General features: G+C 35.8%; 1 long non-coding RNA gene across 1 annotated transcript; it reads right to left on the bottom strand.

Annotated features, from left to right (window-relative positions):
• Nucleotides 1–822: 822 nt before the first annotated feature.
• On the bottom strand, nt 823–5,516 carry LOC120524240. The gene is made up of 3 exons (XR_005632790.1): nt 5,430–5,516; nt 3,958–4,095; nt 823–1,003 (listed from the first exon to the last, which is right to left on the bottom strand). It is a non-coding gene; the product is annotated as an uncharacterized LOC120524240 (long non-coding RNA).
• Nucleotides 5,517–6,592: the final 1,076 nt, after the last annotated feature.

The raw sequence follows: 6,592 nt of genomic DNA, 5'->3' as shown, positions 1-6,592 counted from the left end.
TGCATAAATCAAAGTCATCCAGATGATCTGGATCTGCATAATTAGATCTGGACCACCCTGTATAAAAAGATGTAAACTCCTTACCCTGAAGAGCTGTATCCAGAGGAGATTAGAAACTGGTTGTAGTAGATACAAGTAATAGGAACTTGAAGATGTGTGCTGGCAAGAATGCCTCCATTCTGATCAGATTCACATGACAATATAGTTTTCAAGATTGTGTAAGTGTTATTCTGTGGAAGAAAAATACCATTATAATTTTAAGTCATTAGTCACATAGGCATTGCAGTCAGATCACATTTTTAAGACATTCATTGTAATAGTACACACTCATTGATTCATTCATTCATTATTAGGGTTGTGGGTGCCAAACCTGTTCTGGTAGCACTAGGCATCAGTTCATCACAGGACACATTTACACTCCCTCATAAAGGGCCAAAACAGAATTTACAAAAATCAACTTAACCTAACCAAAGCACTGGGAAGAAAACTGGAGAACCAGGAAAAATGTCCACGCAAACACACAAAGGACTTACAAGCTCCGCACAGTCAGTGGCCAGGCCAGGATGTGAATCCAGCTTCATTGATTTCTTTCTTAAATGTGATAGCCACTGTAGCAAAATGTCATCCCATTTCAAAGCATAAAATGTACAAAAAAGTCTACTCAGTGTAAAAAGCTGCCTAAAAACAAAAGGACTTACGTATGTTGTGTTTGTACCACAAATGCCTTTTGCTGTTGTCAGCATGACATGTGTGTCATTGCTGCTGCTCACATTGCACTGAGGGTTCCAAGGTAGAGAGGACTCTGAAATCGCCTTCTGATTAAGAAATGCTTTAGTTACTGCCACTGATATATTTTGACTCATGCAGGTAACTGACAGTGGACTAGTCTTCTGGATCTCTGGGGATATGGTGGAAGTTGTGCTTCTTTGCGAAAATGCTGCAGTAGATGCTGAAGTGGCAGTTTGCCTTGTATGAGACACAGTAGCAAATTCTGAGGTTAATGCTGAGGGGAAAAAAAATCTGAAAAATTAACATTAATGTACCGGTCATCAGATAAGTATTCAGGATAGGCTTCATAAAGGTTCGTAAACAGTATGTTTCATTTTGTTCATCTCTACAGGTGAGAGCACATCAGGTTTGAAGGTTTTATTAGGTAAAAAGGAATACTGTACCGTACATTTCTGTATCTACCAATCTATGCACGGAGAACAGAGATAACAAAATTCTTGACAAAATAGGTTTAAATTCAGAACCCTTATGAACAACAGGAAACAATATTTTAAAAAGAATGCAAAAATCTCATATTGCTTTTCTGTCATAATCTAATATCAGATAATAATAGTTTTTATTTATATAGCACCTTTCCCATGCTCAAGGCACTTGATATCCAGTCATATGCCCACAATGTCCCAAACGTGTGTATTTTTGTTAGAATATACTTAAATAAAAAACTACATTTAGGGATTTGTAAACTCTGAGCTTGTTTTTAACTCTGCCTGAGGCATCACAGTTATTTTTTTTCTTTTACAAATACTCTAGTAAAATACATCTTTTATTCCCTATTTGCTTTTCATTTTCAATTACTTTTCTTTGTGCAGCTCTGGGAATTTTTAAATTATTCTCTTTTCCTTTTCTTACTGGATTATTGCTGTTTGATCTACTCTTAATATTACTTTTCTTTTCATTTTCTCTGTTAAATTTTAAAAATTTTTTTGCTCTTGTTTGACTTGTGTGCTTTTTTTATTTCTTGTAAGGAAATTTTTTTAGTGTTAGATTTATAATAATCACTGAGAATAAAAGCAGAAACCTCTGTAAAGCCCTGTAGTAGGCTTTGTTTGGGACTATGTGTTTTGGAACTCTACAGCTGAGACTCTCAGTTCATAACAGATTTATGTGTTATTTTATTTTACTATTAAGATGTTTAGTTATTTTATGTAACTTGCACAATATGTGCTGTCAGTACCAAAAAGTGCACAATACTTTGTCAAAATGCAAAGCTATGTAAATCCTGAAACATTTGGAGGCCCAACTCCTTAATGAACTCTCATTATAAGATTTTCTCTCTTTCTACATTACATAGTGCTAAGCCCTGATAGACACCAGACAGAAAGAGCATAGCACTCAACTGGTAAAAAATTTGTGTCTTTTAGTCTATTTACAAATTATTTTGTAAAAATTATTTTGGTCAGATATCAAAGTCTCCCTGAAAAGGCGAGTCGTAGCCCAGTGTCATGTGTCATATGGAAGCATATTAGGGTATAGAGAAAAGAAAAAAAACTGGGACACAGTGTGAAAAAAAGGTTGAAATTTCCACTTTAATCACATAGTTTATTTTGTCATTAAAGTAGAACATCATAAACTTAATCTTAAAATCGTTTAATACTTTCTCAAATCCCATTGTAACTAAAATGACACGTTAAATCCTTCATATTCTACAGTATGTGTTCTTCTATGTACTCTTATGTGTGTGAATCACTACGTGCTTCTTAAATGGGCTTTCTCTTAACGCCGACAAGACACAGAATACATTACATTCATGAGGTTAGAGCTGAACTATTTAAATACTAAATTGTATACTTGATATTATTTTCATGGTGATAGAAATTAAAGCATTTATAAAACATTGATGCACATTGGTGAAGTGGTAGCGACAAGCTGGCGCCCCTTCCAGAGATTGTTCCTGCCTCCCACAGGGTGCTTGCTGCGCCATGAGCGATCCTCAATAAAATAATTTATTGCAGCAGTACTGTCTCTTTTAAACGTACTAACCCCGACTCCTGTCCTGAAAATAAAACTGGTAACTTTAACAAGTACAGTACTATAAATGTACATGGTCTGTTACAGACGCAAACCAAATGTATGTGTGTACTGTATGATATTAACAATAAGAGCAGCTCACTACTAAAAACTGCAAATATAGGAGGCAGTGGGGATCAAACCAGGCACTCTTGATTACAAGTCAGCAAATCTTACGACTACACCATGGAAGCTGCTGTATTGTCCTTGAACCTTTTGTGAAAGTGTTTATTTGATCTTTGGACTTCAGGCTTCACACATTCTATAGTTTATGCCTACATTTTGTAACATTTATTACTAAAATATGAAAAAGTTTCTGTTTTAAGAATGTGTTTACACAGATTACTGTAGAAACGGAACACACATGAAATGCATGTGTTCCAAATAACGATCTATTATTTCTGCTCTAAAACTCCAGCAGTTTACTCCCAGATAATCAAACAAGGCACAAGCTTGGAGAAGTTTGTGAACTTTCTGCGACGATAGGGAGATGGAATAGCAGGCTACTTGCTGCTTGTCTTAATCAGCATATTTACAGGACAAAAGATGCTGACAGAGAGGTGCGAATGGATTTAAGGTGGGCCGGATTTACTAGTTTTCTCGTAGGCTCTGGTAATTCTAGTGTTAAATAGTTTGACCAGTCAGTGCACCATTATATGGTTGCAGATTGATTACAATCAGGTGCCTTGAACTAATAAACAATATGCGGATAATTTCAGTGTATTTGATAAAGCCGTGTCAGGGATATGAATCTAAAAATAAAGGGAAACCACACAGAAACAGTAGCAAAGTTTAGTTTTTATACATCGCAATGTGAGCGTGGAAACAGGTGTACACAACGTTTTTGTGCGTACACACCATTTATACATGAGGCCCCTGGTCTTTACTTGCCAGCATTTTTGTAATAGGGAAGCAGTGGATTAAAAAAGCAGGTGGGCTTGCCTACACTGCAACCCAGCTGAACTGTTAGCCCTTTGGTCTGTCATTAATTATTAAACAATTTCTCCCCCACCGTCTTCCTGTTTACTACAGCAGTACACATGCAAGGCAAAGGCTATATAATATATGCTTTTTAACACTCATGATAAGACTACCATATAAAGATGGAGATCAGTCTGTGTGTTTGCTTGCCCGTACATCAATAAGAAAATAACATGTTACCTTTGCAGATTCTTCCAGGCCGCATTGGAAGTATATCTTGGAAATTTTCTTTGCAATAACATTCAAATGATCCAAAGATATTTCTGCAGGTGGCATTAGACGAGCAGTCATGGACATTTCTTGCACACTCATCATAGTCTGTTGACATAAAGGTTTCATCATTTAATCACATCAAGTTTTTCAAAGATAGCTTGCAGTTATCAGACAGGTTCCTGAAAATTATACATTGGCCTCATTAAATTTTAACTGCATGAACCAATGGATGCAAAGACACCAATCAGTGCTTGTATACTCTATAGGAATGTTTCTGGGTAGGTTTTTTTATAATTCAAAGCCATGTGGAACTTTCATTCTAATCAACTGAAAATTATTAGCATCTATGTTCAAATTTCACAACTTATTTATCATAGCAGAGCAGCAGTCCTACATGCTTGTATTCATTTTGTTTTCCTTTCTCTGTTAATGAACGTGCTAGCAAATGGCAGATGACCTCTTTGAAATCATGGAAGCAAGGGTTTGAAGCACCTAATATAATGTTTACACAATAATATAGTTTGTTGGTTTCACAGTAATATATTCTGAAAAACTACCAGCACCTTAGTTTAGGTCCTGCAAAAATGTATCTATTACTCATTTACTCTTCTGTAACAAGACCTTAACAAACAATTCTTGTGGTCTTCATAACACTTATAAAACAGCAGTAGATAGGCTATTCATCTCTGTGCAGTGTGGCATATTGACGTAATGGTCAAATGATGTGTTATTATGAAGGATTCACAGGTCTTACAATTAATATGGAATATCAAGAGAAATGTGCCTCAGTTAAGACTACAAATTGAAGTTTTGTTTGTAGGTCACATTGCATAGATGCTTTACTGATGCTTTGTAAGTGTAATGAAGATCCAAAGAAGTGTTTGTCAAGGTCTTGTTACAAAATAATAAATAAGTAATACAAGGGATGTTCAAAAGTTTCCATTCTTTTATATTTTTGTTGGAAACGGTAAAGGTGGGAGGAATAGTAATTGATCGTGTCTAAAAGTGTCATGTGACTGCATCACAAAAGAAGGTTATTATGTAGAAAAGTGATGTAATTTGTTTTTGAAATTCTTAATAAATAGAGTTAAAAAAAAGTGCAGAATCTTTTTGAATGTCCCTCGTAGATGGGTTTTTCCAGTACCTAAACGAAAGTGTTACCAAAAAACCTACAAACTATATCATTAGAGCACTATACATGTACAGAAACTGGCATCAATGCTCTTTGGTAGTAGTAATAAATGAATGGTTACAATCAATATAGTTTGTCAATGTTGTGTTGTACAGATTTGAATTTATACCTTAATAGCATGAATTTACTCAACAGTCCACTTGGCTGAAATGACTTTTATGCCGACCCCAGATATGTATCTTATCACTGTGTTGTCATCAGCTGACTTGATAATAGTACACTGGTCATTGTTCTGTCTCATGCTTACCTGTGATACTGAGGCCACTGCTGTCAAATGTATAGTTTACACTGTTGCCCAATGAGGAAACCAGCTCTGAACCTCGGGTTTTTACCATTTCAAAGGCTTCTTTATCACACACTATTAAGAAAAATAACTTTATGCTTCCACTGGTGATGCTGGTAATTATTATCTTCATCTTTCCCTTAGCAACAAGATCTTGAATATCTGCAGACTGCAATTTCAAAATCTGATTGAAAATGTAAATAAAGTCTTTGTCAGTTAGTCACATTCTGAAATCATGAACAGGCAAGTGAGGCAATTTCTTGCCTCTGCAACAACTGCTACTAATATTTTTTTAATTAAAATTTGGGTATCTGTAAACTCAGAGAAACACAAAAAGAAATCAAAGAGGAGGCAGTTTGAAACAGACCCTCAGTGGCCTGACTAATATAAAGGTGCAAGCCAAGGTGTATCCTGTTGGAGGAAGTAAAGTCCTTGACAATCCAGAGGACCGAGAACTGGGAGCAAGGCCAGCTAATACCAGCTACTGCTAGGCGAAGAGGGAATCAGATGATTCTCTGTCACCAGTAATATTATTATCTGGACACAGCTCACCTTATCAGGTATATTTGAGGATATGGTAGGAAACATTCATGATTCCGTTTTTTAATGAAGTACACAGAGGTAACTATAAAGAAAATTCTGAGGTAACCTGGGTAAATTTTGGAAAAGAAAAACTGCTGCATCTAAGAGGAAACTCCGGAGCATATTAGTGAGACGTCTTTAATAACAATGCAGAGAAAATACACTTTGATCTGCCAGAGTGAAAGTAACATTGTTATGTGAAGGTTGTTATATCTTGGGGACCATAACATTTCAAAAGAGAATGATACTATCTCAGTATCTATTTGCAATATTGCTCATAACTACAGAGGTGAAAATGAGGTCATTTTGCTTTTTATTGGATTACCACACTGTTCTGACACACAGATGCTCTGCAATAGAAGTTGAAGTTGAAGATTTGGTTAGTTAATCTTTGACATGGATCTTTGCTTGTTCCTGACTACGTTCATCTCCTGGTCGTTATCATAAAAACTGTACTATCTCATTTCAAATCAGTAAAGCTAAAGACCAATATACCTTCGCCCCTGATAATAACCTAGATATATATGGAGGCTGCAAGTTCGCAA

This window comes from Polypterus senegalus, chromosome 2, assembly GCF_016835505.1.
Source record: "Polypterus senegalus isolate Bchr_013 chromosome 2, ASM1683550v1, whole genome shotgun sequence".
NCBI lineage: Eukaryota > Metazoa > Chordata > Cladistia > Polypteriformes > Polypteridae > Polypterus > Polypterus senegalus.
Note: the sequence above shows the minus strand (reverse complement) of the source record. Positions and strands in the feature narration are given on the sequence as shown.